Source organism: Procambarus clarkii, chromosome 72, assembly GCF_040958095.1.
Source record: "Procambarus clarkii isolate CNS0578487 chromosome 72, FALCON_Pclarkii_2.0, whole genome shotgun sequence".
NCBI lineage: Eukaryota > Metazoa > Arthropoda > Malacostraca > Decapoda > Cambaridae > Procambarus > Procambarus clarkii.
The window spans coordinates 13,713,083-13,726,990 of NC_091221.1; the positions used below are offsets into that span (position 1 = coordinate 13,713,083).

Here is a 13,908-nt window from a genome sequence, read left to right on the forward strand (position 1 = left end):
TATTCTCACAAACCCAATGTACCTTCTTGTATATAAATAAATAAATAAATAAATAAATAAATAAATAAATATTTTTTTTCCTAATTCTGCATGATCTGAAACTGTACAGAAGTCTTTTTAGACAAAGATGCGATATTTTTGAACATATGTTTTCAAATATTTTCATTTGACAGACACAAAATGCTTCAAATGTATGATTGAAGCCAGCATCAAATGTGAAGATTGTCATCGCCTATTCAGCTACCACTGTGATATGAAAAAACATTTTTTAAACCCATTCCATGATAGGTTTTCCTGGGCCAGTGGATATTATGAAGCATTGCCACCAACTGTGACTGTTGACCTTAATGGGACATTTACTGACTGGCGTATGTATGTAAACCAAAAAATTCTTTACATATGAAAACTTTTCTTTTTAGTAAGCCTTTACAATATAAGTACCAAAATATTGAAAGAAAAAAATAAATAAATTTTTTACTCAATAAGCAATTCAATTTTTATGGCATTTGACTTACTGAATATTATTTAAATATGCAATCTGCTAAGTTTATTATTATTTTCTTATTCAGAACCTGTTGTGCCAGTTCCTGTGCCAAAAATTTCCTGTAACTGTAAAGACTGTAACCTTAACATAAAGAGTTCTGACATCATGTGTACTTGCATAATGCTCTCAGGTATATTTTATTTAATATTAAGTTTGAACACATAAGTCTATGAGTATTTGCATCACTGAATATAGTAGCATCACTGAAGTTCTAGTGACGATACCCATACCCAAGCATGTGGACTTCAATCTTTGAGACACAAACATATCCATTCAGTGATGGAGATGAGTTTTACAAAAGATTCAAAATAAGCTGCTTTATTTTAGGAATAAATACTAAAACTAAGCTTTCTAGGCAGGTATGACCTTTATCTGCCCATATTTGAGTGTAAAGAGTGTGGATACAGCCTTCCTGCAGATGCTAAGATGCTATGATGGTGGATACTTCTGCTCATCAGCCAGGAAAAGTAACACATTCTTCAGCACCAAACTCCTGAACAACTGGCATTTCCTTAAAAGGAACAGCCCAGGTTTATCAATGAAATCCTTGTTAATAGCGCTCCAAGCGCTTGGCTCTCATAATGGAAGAGTAAGTATTTATTAATTTTATATATGTAATGTAAGTACCTGTATACATTAAACTGTATATATAATAATACATAAAAATATGAACCCACTCCACACATTCTCTTGTGCCACTTACATGTACAAAACCTTGTTCCTAAATGCACATCCTGATCTGAAACTCTTCCTTGATAGATGTAAAGGATCCCATAATCACCACACCAGAAATCAATATCTCTCTGATATCCCCCGAGTCAAACTAAATCTGTGCAAACTCTCTATGCAAATAAAGTAATTGGTTATTGCTCCTAATTGGTAAACTCTTTATTGAATTAAAAGCTGTCCAGCTGTTCAAAACATTATTCAAAAGTAAAACTAAAAAGCATTAATTTCATCCTTATAGTTTCCTACGTAGTTCTTCAAACTTGCACTGTTACTTGTGCTACCCACTCCCCTAATATATATGGCTAACTCATGCAACTTGCATGGCTTAGCCACATCTGGGCCTAGTGCTGGGAACTAGGTTCCCAGTATTAGGCTGGGAACCATGTTCCCAGTACTAGGCTGGGAACGTAGTTGTTCAATCTTGCACTATAACTTGTGCTACCCACTCCCCCAATATATGGGGCTAATCCATGCAAATTCTATATTCAGTATATATTTCAGGATGGTTGCATCAACTTTGAAGCTGCTAAAAGAACATTCCAGGAGTGGAGATTTATGCAGTATGAACTTGCAAATGTCCAAAGCTACAATAAGACCGTGTGCCCTACTTGTCATACTAACCCATTTGCCATACATATTGATGGCAACAAAAAGTTATTCCCATATGAAAAAGTTGGAAGGTACAGTTCTTAAATAATTTTCCTTTTTAAGATAAATTTTTATTTTTCAACAATTAATACATTTCTGTTAGGCCAACTTATATATCACAATACTTTATTCGTTATGTAAATATATCAATATCTGAAAAATTCTTACATGCAATACATAATAGCGTTATTCATGTATTACAACATTAAGTAATATATATTTACACAATCATCAAAATTGAAAACAAATCAATGTAAATTATGTAAATACTGTCATTTTGTTTCTTTCAGAGGATTGAGGGAATCATATTATTCAGAGAGTGTCTTTGCTGCTGACAATGATGTGACTAATCACCTTAACCATATAGAGAGCTTAAAAACAAAGGTAAATATTATGTGTACAGACTTTGTAAACTGTACATAGATTTTATATTTTTATTTATATATACAAGACTTTTTACATTCTTGTACAGCCACTAGCACGCATAGTGTTTCAAGCAAGTCGTTAATCCTATGTTCCCCAGAATATGACCCCACCAAATCCATTAACAACCAGGTACCCATTTTACTGTTGGGTAAACAGGGGGGGCCATAGTTAAGGGTTGATGCCCAGTAAATCTTCCAAGGCCAGGATACAAACCCAGGACAAAGCGCTCGCGAAACACCAGGTGAGTGTCTTAACCCACTACACCATTGGGAAAAGACAGTCATGATGTCTTTGTTACGGCCCTCTCGGGACGCAACGGGGTTCTTGCTCTGATGTTGTTAGAGGAAGATATATGTATCCGTTCCCAAGCCAGTAGCGGCTATCAAGGGATGAGATCCGTGACGCAAGTAACTTAAAGGGAGTAGGAAAAGAAAGCTAAGAACTTAATATAATATAATGTCCGTCACCAATAAATAATATATAAAACGGTTACACAAAGGGGGGGGTATTAACACTATACAAGGGGATTAATCCATAATCGTGGTCTTCTGCTGAAGACGCTGGTGCCACACCACTTGGTGCCGAGTCCTTGGTGCTTTCTTCGTGGCCTCACGACGTGTCCTCTGAGAATGCCGAGCCTACCCGGGCCACAGGTCAGCCAAAACGCAGGTCCACTGGGGGCACCGTCGTGGAGGCCGTCAACCACACGTCCAGCTGGTCTGCTGGCAGGTACTGAGCCACCAAGGCTGGTACGGCCACTCCACGAACGATATAAGGGGTACGCCCTAGACAGGAGTCTCGTGTGATATCACAAATCACCCTCCTGTCTTCAGTACCCCAGTGGATGATCGTCTCCAACAGTCGGTCCCGGGTAAATCCTTTTACTGCCACTCCACTGGCAGGCTAACACACCACAGTGTTCTTCCGGGGGGACGACGTCACAACAGCTGCAGCAAACTTCACAGTATGGAGACTGGCTGCCTCGGGTAGACTGACTCGGCTCCCATCACAGTAGTCCCAGGTCGGCTCTGTAAGCAGACACGTCATCAATAACCGGGACACTAATACACCTCACTTCCGGGCTCGGGCACAAACACCTGACGTATCCAGTCCATAGATGGCGCTGTCGTCGGAGCACCACCTCACCGGGGTTCAGGAGCGGCTGTGTTGAGCGCTGAACCAGACTGGAAACTGGTCCTCGAGGCCAGTACACGCTGTCCTCACCAGGTGTCGTCGTCCGTTTGGCGGGGGTTTCGGGAGCTGACCCACAGATGGCGTGGTTGTCACTGCTCCAGGCTCGGACGCTGGATCCGGGTTCGTAACACCTCCCCACCAAAAAGAATTTGGTTTGGGGTTCTATAAAAAGAAACACAAACCAAATTAGTACGGCGACACTGTTCCAAATGGACACACATGCTTTATAATCTGGAATGGCGAGGCTGTCTCGTCCACAAAACTGTCCTACTGGGCAATTCCGGCACAATGGGAACTTGAAGATTGAAGGCGATGTCCTGTCTGGCGTAACCTTCCACGTCTCCACTGCGATGTCAAGCAGGGGCGTCATCTCACATCTCTCGAGTACGGATTGGTTTCGACACGATCTCGGGTGACTCGACACTTCCTTATGTCGTGGCACCGATGATGGCTGATCACAGACGGCATTTCTGGTACCGGTCCGATGGTCCTTCAGGGAGACAGGAACCTGGAATACAGGGGACTGACAATTCAGAGTGATAGCGACAATGGGCAAGTCAGTACTTACTATACACTCCTCTACTAGGCCCACACCTAGTTCCAACAGGGCTGCTTGCTCACCGAAGATGGCATTCGCTCTGCCCCCGTCAGGTCGACCAACGTTCCGTATAACGCTGTATTGAGGCTCAGCAATCACGCAGGGGGTGTCAACCTGTCGGAAACAGTCACTCATATTATCATCTGTCGTACCTCCTGTATCTACCATTACCTTCCAGGTCCCTTCTTCAACTGCAACACTTGCAGTACAAATCTCCAATCCCTGGGACCTCTTCACGATGTTCACGGGAGCCACCATCCTCCGGGTCGTCCACTGATCCTTACTGAGAACACATAGAATACATAGGAGAATAAAACAAAATATCGCTAAGAAACATGGGGCCAATTGAGGGATAAGCTTCCCGAGCCAGTCATGTCCATAGCCGGCAACATCCACACGCCTGGCTTGGACCGAAGAGGGCACTAGACCTTTTGAACACACCGCACCTACCTCTGACGTCTGGGGAATCTCTGGCTGGTTCACTACATGCTGTAACTTGCCATACCGCAAGCACACATCCGCCTTCGCTCCAGACTCGTTGGTATCCGTGGGTGCCTGCACACAAGGCCTCTCTTCTAGCTCAGGTACTTCTGCCATCGTAACCTCATGTTCCTTGTCGAGAGAATCAGGAGACACTGCTAGATCGTTCTCAATCTGTAGGCGAGAGGACAAATTAAACATAGTTACATCCGGGTCTGTCTTTACCTGGACATTACCATTGCCTGTAGACACCTCAGACTTTGATGTTCTGGCAGACTCGTCCGCTATCTTGGGATGATTGGTGCTCCAATCGGTCACCAGGTCGTTGGCTAGTACCACGTCAATCCCAGCCACAGGGAGGGTATCGACTACTGCCAACTCACATGTGCCGCTGAAATAAGGCGAGTCAAGATGTACTGGCACTAAGGGGGCGATGTACTGCGTCCTAGGAAACCCAACCAGGACAACCTTTTGTCGCCCATCCACACTTACTCCCTCGGGTAACGAGCTCTTCATGATCAGGGACTGGGCTGCTCCACTATCTCTGAGCACTACAATTGATCTACCAGTATGATCACTCGTTACATACCCGGTTGAAGTGTGAGGGGCCAACAAACTTGATCCTTCCTGCGTCGTCGTAGACTGGTTTCCTGCTGGTGGTGTAACACAGCTCATCATCATCACCTCCCTACGTGCGCTGCCACCTCTTCTGCCTCGGCACCTAGCAGCTATATGCCCTTTCTGCCCACAAGTCCAGCACACCATATTCCTCCTCGGGCTCCGGTGTTTCGGACTGCTAGAACTTGTTCTTCGGGGGCTACTTGGGGGCGTCTTCTTAGCACTTTGTGGGACGGGTCTTTCTTCTTCATCATGAGGTCTGTCGAACCGGCGCTGGTAATTCCTTGGGACGTACTTAGCAGACGGCCTATGAGTTAGGATGTACTCTTCAGCCATGGTGGCTGCTGCACTCAAGGTCTCTACCCGCTGTTCCTCTAAGTACGTCTTGAGGTCTCCAGACAAACAATCCTTGAAGTCCTCGAGCAGAATCAGCTGCTCGAGGTCTTCCTTGGTCTCCACCTTCCGAGAGGCACACCATTCCTGAAAAAGTCGCTCCTTGATGGTGGCGAACTCTGTGAAAGTGTGCTCTGAGGTCTTCTTCAGGTTTCTGAACTTTTGCCTATATGCCTCAGGTACCAATTGGTACGCCATGAGCACCACTTCCTTCACCATATCGTAATCGCCGGAGTCGTCAAGGGATAACGTAGAGTAGGCGATTTGGGCCTTCCCAGTCAAGACTGACTGTATCATGATGGCCCAATTCTCCCTTGGCCACTCCAAAGAGGCAGCGACTTTCTCGAAGGCTGCGAAGAACTTCGAAACTTCTCTCTCATTGAATTTGGGGACCATCTTGATATTCCTTACCGGATCGAAACCGCTTGCTCCAGTTTGTCTCTGTCCAGCACCTAATCATAATACTTCTAGTTCATGTTGTCTCTGTCTTTCTTTCTCTTCTCTTTCTCGTTCTTCTCTCTCTCTTTCTCGTTCTTCTCTCGTTTCTCTTCTCTTTCTCGTTCTTCTCTCTCTCTTTCTCGTTCTTCTCTTCTTTCTTCTCTTTCTAATTCTAAACGCCTCATCGCCAATTCTTTTTCTTTCATCTCCATTTCTTTATCTTGTCTCTCTCGTTCCATTTCTAATTTCTTCCATTCTATTTCACGATTGATCTCTAGGGCACGCATTTTGACTGTTAGGAAGCTGATATTAAGCTCACCTGCATCACTATCAACGTCGCTGCCCTTATCTTCCTTTTCCGTGGAAGCTATCTCCTCACCTTCCCTTGTACTAGGAGTCTCGCCTTCCTGTTTCTCTTCTGCCTTCAGGTGCCGGTGAACCTTGGACAAGATCTCCACACGGGAATCACTGGCACGGATCTTGATCTCCAGGTAGGCGCTCACTAGTACAAGCTCTGGTTTGCTCAGATATTTTAATCTGGCAAGACAGTCCACTCTGTTCAGAAAAGCCTGAACATCGTCCAGATCATCGATGGTAGCTTTGTCTGCCATTGTCACAGATGGAACACTTAGCACTTAACACACTGCTTACACGTTAGCACTTAACACACCGAGCACTGTTCTACGCCAATATTGCACTTTATCGCACCAAACACTGCACTTGCCAATATTGCACGTAATCACTCCGGGCACCGCACTACCCAATATTGCACTGAATCCAAGCGAACACTTCGCTCTACAATATTGCACTGAATCACTGAGCACCGCACTAGTCAACATTGCACTTAATCGCTTAATCACAGCGAGCACCGCACTGCACAATATCGCACTTAGTCACTCTGAGCACCGCACAGGACGTATAACGTCACAATCGTCACACACAGGGGGAATTATTTACAGGGATTACGCCACTTCACCACCCCTGTCAAACTTACTTAACAAGGGGACGGATCCCGCTGGGGATGCCAATTATGTTACGGCCCTCTCGGGACGCAACGGGGTTCTTGCTCTGATGTTGTTAGAGGAAGATATATGTATCCGTTCCCAAGCCAGTAGCGGCTATCAAGGGATGAGATCCGTGACGCAAGTAACTTAAAGGGAGTAGGGAAAGAAAGCTAAGAACTTAATATAATATAATGTCCGTCACCAATAAATAATATATAAAACGGTTACACAAGGGGGGGGTATTAACACTATACAAGGGGATTAATCCATAATCGTGGTCTTCTGCTGAAGACGCTGGTGCCACATCACTTGGTGCCGAGTCCTTGGTGCTTTCTTCGTGGCCTCACGACGTGTCCTCTGAGAATGCCGAGCCTACCCGGGCCACAGGTCAGCCAAAACGCAGGTCCACTGGGGGCACCGTCGTGGAGGCCGTCAACCACACGTCCAGCTGGTCTGCTGGCAGGTACTGAGCCACCAAGGCTGGTACGGCCACTCCACAAACGATATAAGGGGTACGCCCTAGACAGGAGTCTCGTGTGATATCACAAATCACCCTCCTGTCTTCAGTACCCCAGTGGATGATCGTCTCCAACAGTCGGTCCCGGGTAAATCCTTTTACTGCCACTCCACTGGCAGGCTAACACACCACAGTGTTCTTCCGGGGGGACGACGTCACAACAGCTGCAGCAAACTTCACAGTATGGAGACTGGCTGCCTCGGGTAGACTGACTCGGCTCCCATCACAGTAGTCCCAGGTCGGCTCTGTAAGCAGACACGTCATCAATAACCGGGACACTAATACACCTCACTTCCGGGCTCGGGCACAAACACCTGACGTATCCAGTCCATAGATGGCGCTGTCGTCGGAGCACCACCTCACCGGGGTTCAGGAGCGGCTGTGTTGAGCGCTGAACCAGACTGGAAACTGGTCCTCGAGGCCAGTACACGCTGTCCTCACCAGGTGTCGTCGTCCGTTTGGCGGGGGTTTCGGGAGCTGACCCACAGATGGCGTGGTTGTCACTGCTCCAGGCTCGGACGCTGGATCCGGGTTCGTAACAGTCTTACAGTTTACAGAGTTAATATTGTTATGATCTCAGCCGGCAGGAGAAACGAGTCTCCATCCTTGAGAGTTATTCAGCAAGCCTGACCTGATTAGAAGGTCTAGCAAATATTGAGGTGATAACCCATATGTAAAAGAGTTGCTTGGATATATATAACAATTTAAGATTATGGGCAGTGAAGAAGGAAACATATAGATGACTGGCTTTGAGATGTGGACATTTTGCTGGAGGCGTGAGGCTCGCTTCTGGAAGGGCTTTGACCTCACTTGAGTGCCAGACATAGCAGGGGAAAGCTGCGCTCCGTTGAGCTCCCGTCAGAAGGGAACCCCTAGTGATATATCTCGAAGAGAAGAGAAGTGTGTAGACGTGCCAGCTGTGGAACTGAGCTGGGAACGTTGTGGTCTCAAGTCCTGGTCGAAGAAGAGAGTATCAAGCCGGCCAGGGACATTATTGTGGGCCGTGGAAGCGCCGTGACCAGACGCCGTCAGAGGGAGAAGCGCCCTCGACCAGTTAATCTGTGGTAAGCACGATATACGCCAGTTCATAGTGATTGCTTGTAGTTGGTCGTGTGCCCAGCGACAGTAGCGATGTTTATTTATAAGTTAGACATGTTTTAATAAGGCAGAAGGCCTGAAATAGGAGAGTGAAGAGGGAGGAACACGGAGCGACGTCCGTCCCCTCTGAGCTCTGACAGACGACTGAGGGAGCCCGGCTCCTAACGGAGGAAGACCCTCCCAGCGAGTGAGGACCGCCGCCGGGCGAGGTGGAGTATGGACCCGCCCAAAACGGGGGAGTACACTCTCACTGTATGTAGAGGACTGATAGAGGTTTGAGGCAAGCATATTGTGTGGTTATTTTTGTTTATGTGTTAAAGGGGAAACATTTTATTGGAGTGTCGATGGGTTGCAGGTTTGTCTTTGGGGAAGAAGTTGCTGAGAACTTCGAAGCCAGCATAGATGAAGTAATTGATGAGACTCCAAGGTAGTGAAGCAGAGGACCTCGAGCTGTGAGGAGAAGCACTGAAGAGGAGTGTCACGTGCTTCTGTAGAGGTGGAGAAGCACCATAGTTGCTCGAGGAAACTTCAAGGTGTAGCAGCCAAGAGAGCTGTGTGGAGGAACCTAGCAGAAGTAGTAGAGCACCATAGTTGCTCGAGGAAACTTCATGATAGCAGCCTGGAGGAGCTGAGGAGGATCCTGGTAGTGAAGCCCGGAAGAACCTGAAGATATCAGGGTAGTGAACTTCCAGAGGTGGAAGGGAAGTTCTGGTGGATTACTTATAGGGAGTTGATAGTGTTTGGTTGTCATTAGCGTACAAGACGCAGTGAGAGGTGAGTGACTGTTTGCATTCTTATGTCAAGGAGTGTTTTATACTGAAGTTTAGAGTTACAGTCGTAGGCTGGATTACCTACAGATGTATGCGTTCTAGGACTGATAGAGTGATCGATTGATCATTGTTGTGTATCAATGAACATTTATACTGATATATGTTATTGCATGCAAATGCTGATTTTCTTTGTACACATTTATAGATACATATATATATTCTCTTGCTGATGGTGCAACAGTGTATGTAGACTTGATCAACTTGAGGAGGTTGATAGTATCAGGTGGTGAACCAGGAGATAGGATACCACTTGATAAGCTGATGATAGAGTTCTGATGATGTTGGAGTGCAACCTGATTGTAATATTATAGAGTATAGGATTCATTATTATTATATGTGTGTATGTATCGTGTATGTGCTTTGTCCAGTAAATGTATCCCAATTTGCTGGTGTTTGCCCTTGTCCTAGTGAGGCTTCCCATGAAATAGTACAGAAGAAGAGAGAGAGAGAAAAAGAACCAAGAACCACTGCTGTGGACAGGGTAGAAGGTAATGCTAGTAAGTCATAGGGGATTGAGAAAATCACATCTGATAAGGAGAGAGTGGGGAGTCACAGCGGCTCGAGTGGGTGTGTGCACGTGACAACGAGGCTAAGTGTTGGAGCCGCATCCCCTAAACGTGTGACGTTGAGCCCCTCTCCAAGAGCCAGAAGTGCCAAGGGTGATCTCCTAGTATAAGCACTCTACCGAGTTGTGGGTTGGGTTGTCCATAGAGAAGGATCAACGACGACAACACCAACCAACCCACAGACTATTATAATAATATATATATTATAACAAGTAGTTAGGTTTTTTTAACCCACAGGCAAGTCAACAAGTAAAACATAGAGTACTCAACGTTTGTCAAGAGCTACATGCACCATATAAATGGTGATTTTTGGGGTCTGAAGCCATATTGAGTAAGATGCTATATTTCTGTTGGTCTATATCACTTTTATATAACCCATCAGGTTAGGTTCTTTGCATTATTTATTATATATTTTATATATACTGTATTTATATAATATATATATATACATATATATATATATATATATATATATATATATATATATATATATATATATATTATATATATATATAAACATATATATATATATATTATATAAATATATAATATATATGATATATATATATATAATATATATCATTTATATTTGATTTGCAGAATAGCCAAAATTGTGGTGTCTCGTTGTGGAAAGCGGCGCGAAACGAATCGTATACACACAAATCCCTGGACCAGACTGGCATAAGCCTTGCATCATGCCGGCATGGTGTAATTCTCAAAATGTGCAATATGACTCATGGTGAGGTTTTTGGCTATGCACACTATCTCCATATAAATTACTTCAAAAGTGCCAAGTACATCTGTCAGGACATCATATGCCAGTACTGGCCATGGGCCCTGAAAATTCAAGAAAAAAATAAAAATTCACCCTACTGGAGACAAAGCCGTTCCTAGGTGTTTTGCATGCAAAAGCACATGCATGGTATTGCCAGGTAAATAATTATCATTTGTCAAAATAACGGGTATAAATGTAACGTTATTTTAGGGTTAAAAAGCTATTAATCAGAATAAATTATTTAGTCATAATTAAATTTTTGAGCAATCGACTAATATTCTTAACTTGTAATTATTTTACAGTGTGTTACATCTTAATTATAGGTCTTGTATGGAGGACGCTGGCAGCACGGAAGTGGTTTGACCACAGGTGAAGAAACCGAGCAAATTTTCAGCTATATGTCGCGGTACAACAGTACCACCAAAAACATGTTGAAAGCCGGTTAGTTTATAATGCATTGTTACAATGAGGAAGGTATAATCTATTAAAACTTGTTAGTGATATTTATTATGTGTAATGAAGATGACTTCAGTAACTAGCAACACCTGGTGTCACCCTACAACTTTGTGTATATGAATTGGATTTGATTAATATAGCAAGTAAATTATAGATAGTATAAAAGTGAATGTTGACCAGACCACACACTAGAAGGTGAAGGGATGACGACGTTTCAGTCCGTCCTGGACCATTCTCAAGTCAATTGTGATGAGGAGGTAGAGACAGGCAATAAATAGGCTAGAGAGAGCTAAGGAGCAAAGTAAGGTGTATTTTAGGGGATAGTAATAATAATAAGAGCTGCAGATGGCCTATTGGCCCATACGAGGCAGCTGCTATTATAACCACTGAATGAGAAGGAGATAGGAATAAGAACTAACACACCAACAAACTAACACACTTCGTAGCAATCTAGTTCACAGTGCTCCTCAAAAAAAAAAAAAAATGCTCCTGCTGCTGGTGTCTACTCTATTTCCTGTTCATCTTGTACAATACTTTGGCGAAACTGGCTGTACACTGAATGACAGACTTAAAGAACACAAGAGAAGTGTCAAGTCTGCAGACACTAACAATGCTCCCTTCTGCCATGTGAGGGATTCTAATCATCCCATAGATTGGTCTTCCTCCAAAATAATCTTTCCTGCCTCTACTCTCCACAGACGCCGTCTTGTTGAATCGGCTCTAATACACAATGTACCTAACATGAACTTGAGTCCTGGCTTTGTTGCTGTGGACTCTTCCCTTTCACAGTATATACTCAAATGCTGTAATCTTTCTAACAAACGTGACCTAACATAAGCCTACCCCTTCCATTTATCTATCCTTTCTTTCTCTCTTCTCCCTTTTTTCTGTTCATTGTCTTCTCCTACGCTCCCTTGCTATCGTCTTCTTATTCCTATCTCCTTCTCATTTGGTGGTTATAATAGGAGCTGCCTCGTATGGGCCAATAGGCCCTCTGCAGCTCTTATTATTATTACTATCCCCTAAAATACACCTTACTTTGCTCCTTAGCTCTCTCTAGCCTATTTATTGCCTGTCTACTTCCTCATCACAATTGACTTGAGAATGGTCCAGGATGGACCGAAACGTCGTCGTCCCTTCACCTTCTAGTGAGTGGTCTGGTCTACATACTTTAGCCACGTTATTGTGACTCATCGCCTGCATAAAAGTGAATTATTTTCATTTTACATATTCATTGAAGGGAGTTATTTTTTGTCCCTTTTTTTCAGAGCGTGAAGAACAACTTAGTGAATCTTCATTTTTTTGGAACCAACGTAAACATGACTCTTTAGCTCGTGTTCTAGCTTCAAGATTTTGTAAGGCAAGTAATTTGCTTTATTCATTGAATATATGCAACAATGATCATGAATCACTAATATAAGTGCACAGGAAAAAAAACATTCAAAAATAAAAATAACATTTACTGCCATTAAACAGCCTTCATCAGCAGTTAGGCTCGTAAGGATTGTTTTTTTTTTTTTGTAATATCAAATATTAAATAAAAATTGCAACATTTATTATACTAACAGGGCAGTTTTTCCTCCTGTTGATAGGCAAAAGAAGCTGCAGAGTTAATAAGAAAGGAGTTAGCTGACTTATCTCTTGATGAAAAACAACTTCTCATCTGGATTGCAGAGTTAACCAACTTAGCCCAGAGTTTAAATAAAAGGTTTGCTTGTAAAATATATAGTAAGAAACACTGTTTTGAAATACTCTTATATATTTTAACAAGGTTATTGTAGTGTAAAATCAATGCAGTACCATAAATCATAAAATTGCCAAAACATTTCTTTATTATTTTAATTGTTTAGTTCTTGTACAGTAATTGTCAGCCATCATAAAATGCCATTGTGACCATTGCCTAAAAATTTAAGTTAATTTTTTTTTTTAATTAATCAGGGTCTTTACATGTTTGAATTTAGTAAACATTATAGTAAACAGTATCCTCTAGTGTTGAGACTCGGGCAGTCTCGGGGAATTCCCCTTCCGGGGTAGTGACGGGGGCATTTGAGCCTGTTCCTCCAGCCGTGTTGTACGAGTCTGCTAGTGGGCTCCCTTCATTAGTGTTTTCACGGCTGCCCCGGTTTTCTGGTACGGCCAGGGCTTTGGGGGAACGGCTCGGCCCCGGGGCCTGTCGTGTAGGTTCCCGGGGCTGGGAAGGGCCTGACTTGGGGGGCCTTGGTCCCGTTGGACCCCGTGGGGGTTTTTATCCCCCTCTAGGCAGGGCTTGTGGTTACGCGGAGTGGGGTTTTTCCTCCCCACTCGCCGTACGTGCTGTTGGGCGTCGGCCTCTCCCCGGGCTCGGTTCCTTGGCCTTTGAGTCGGTTGGTTCCGTCCTGTGGGTGGATGTTTCCTCCCACCCCTTTTTGGGACGGTGTTTTCGTCATGTTTCCCCGTTCATGGGGTTCTGCGTGACTTCTGATCTCGGGTGCGCCTGCGCCTTCGTGTGCCTTCGGGACTAGTGTTGGCTTCTGTGTTCTCGAGGGTACGGGAAGGTTTTTCGCTACTTCCCGCATTATTGGAACGTCTGTCGGCTCCTGTTGGGCTACTTGTCG

The 13,908-nt window shown here is 44.0% G+C and overlaps 1 long non-coding RNA gene across 1 annotated transcript; it reads left to right on the plus strand.

Annotated features, from left to right (window-relative positions):
* Positions 1-2,118: 2,118 nt before the first annotated feature.
* Positions 2,119-12,649, plus strand: LOC123749892 (uncharacterized). Its single transcript, XR_011224467.1, has 3 exons — positions 2,119-2,305; positions 11,182-11,299; positions 12,583-12,649. It is a non-coding gene; the product is annotated as an uncharacterized lncRNA (long non-coding RNA).
* Positions 12,650-13,908: the final 1,259 nt, after the last annotated feature.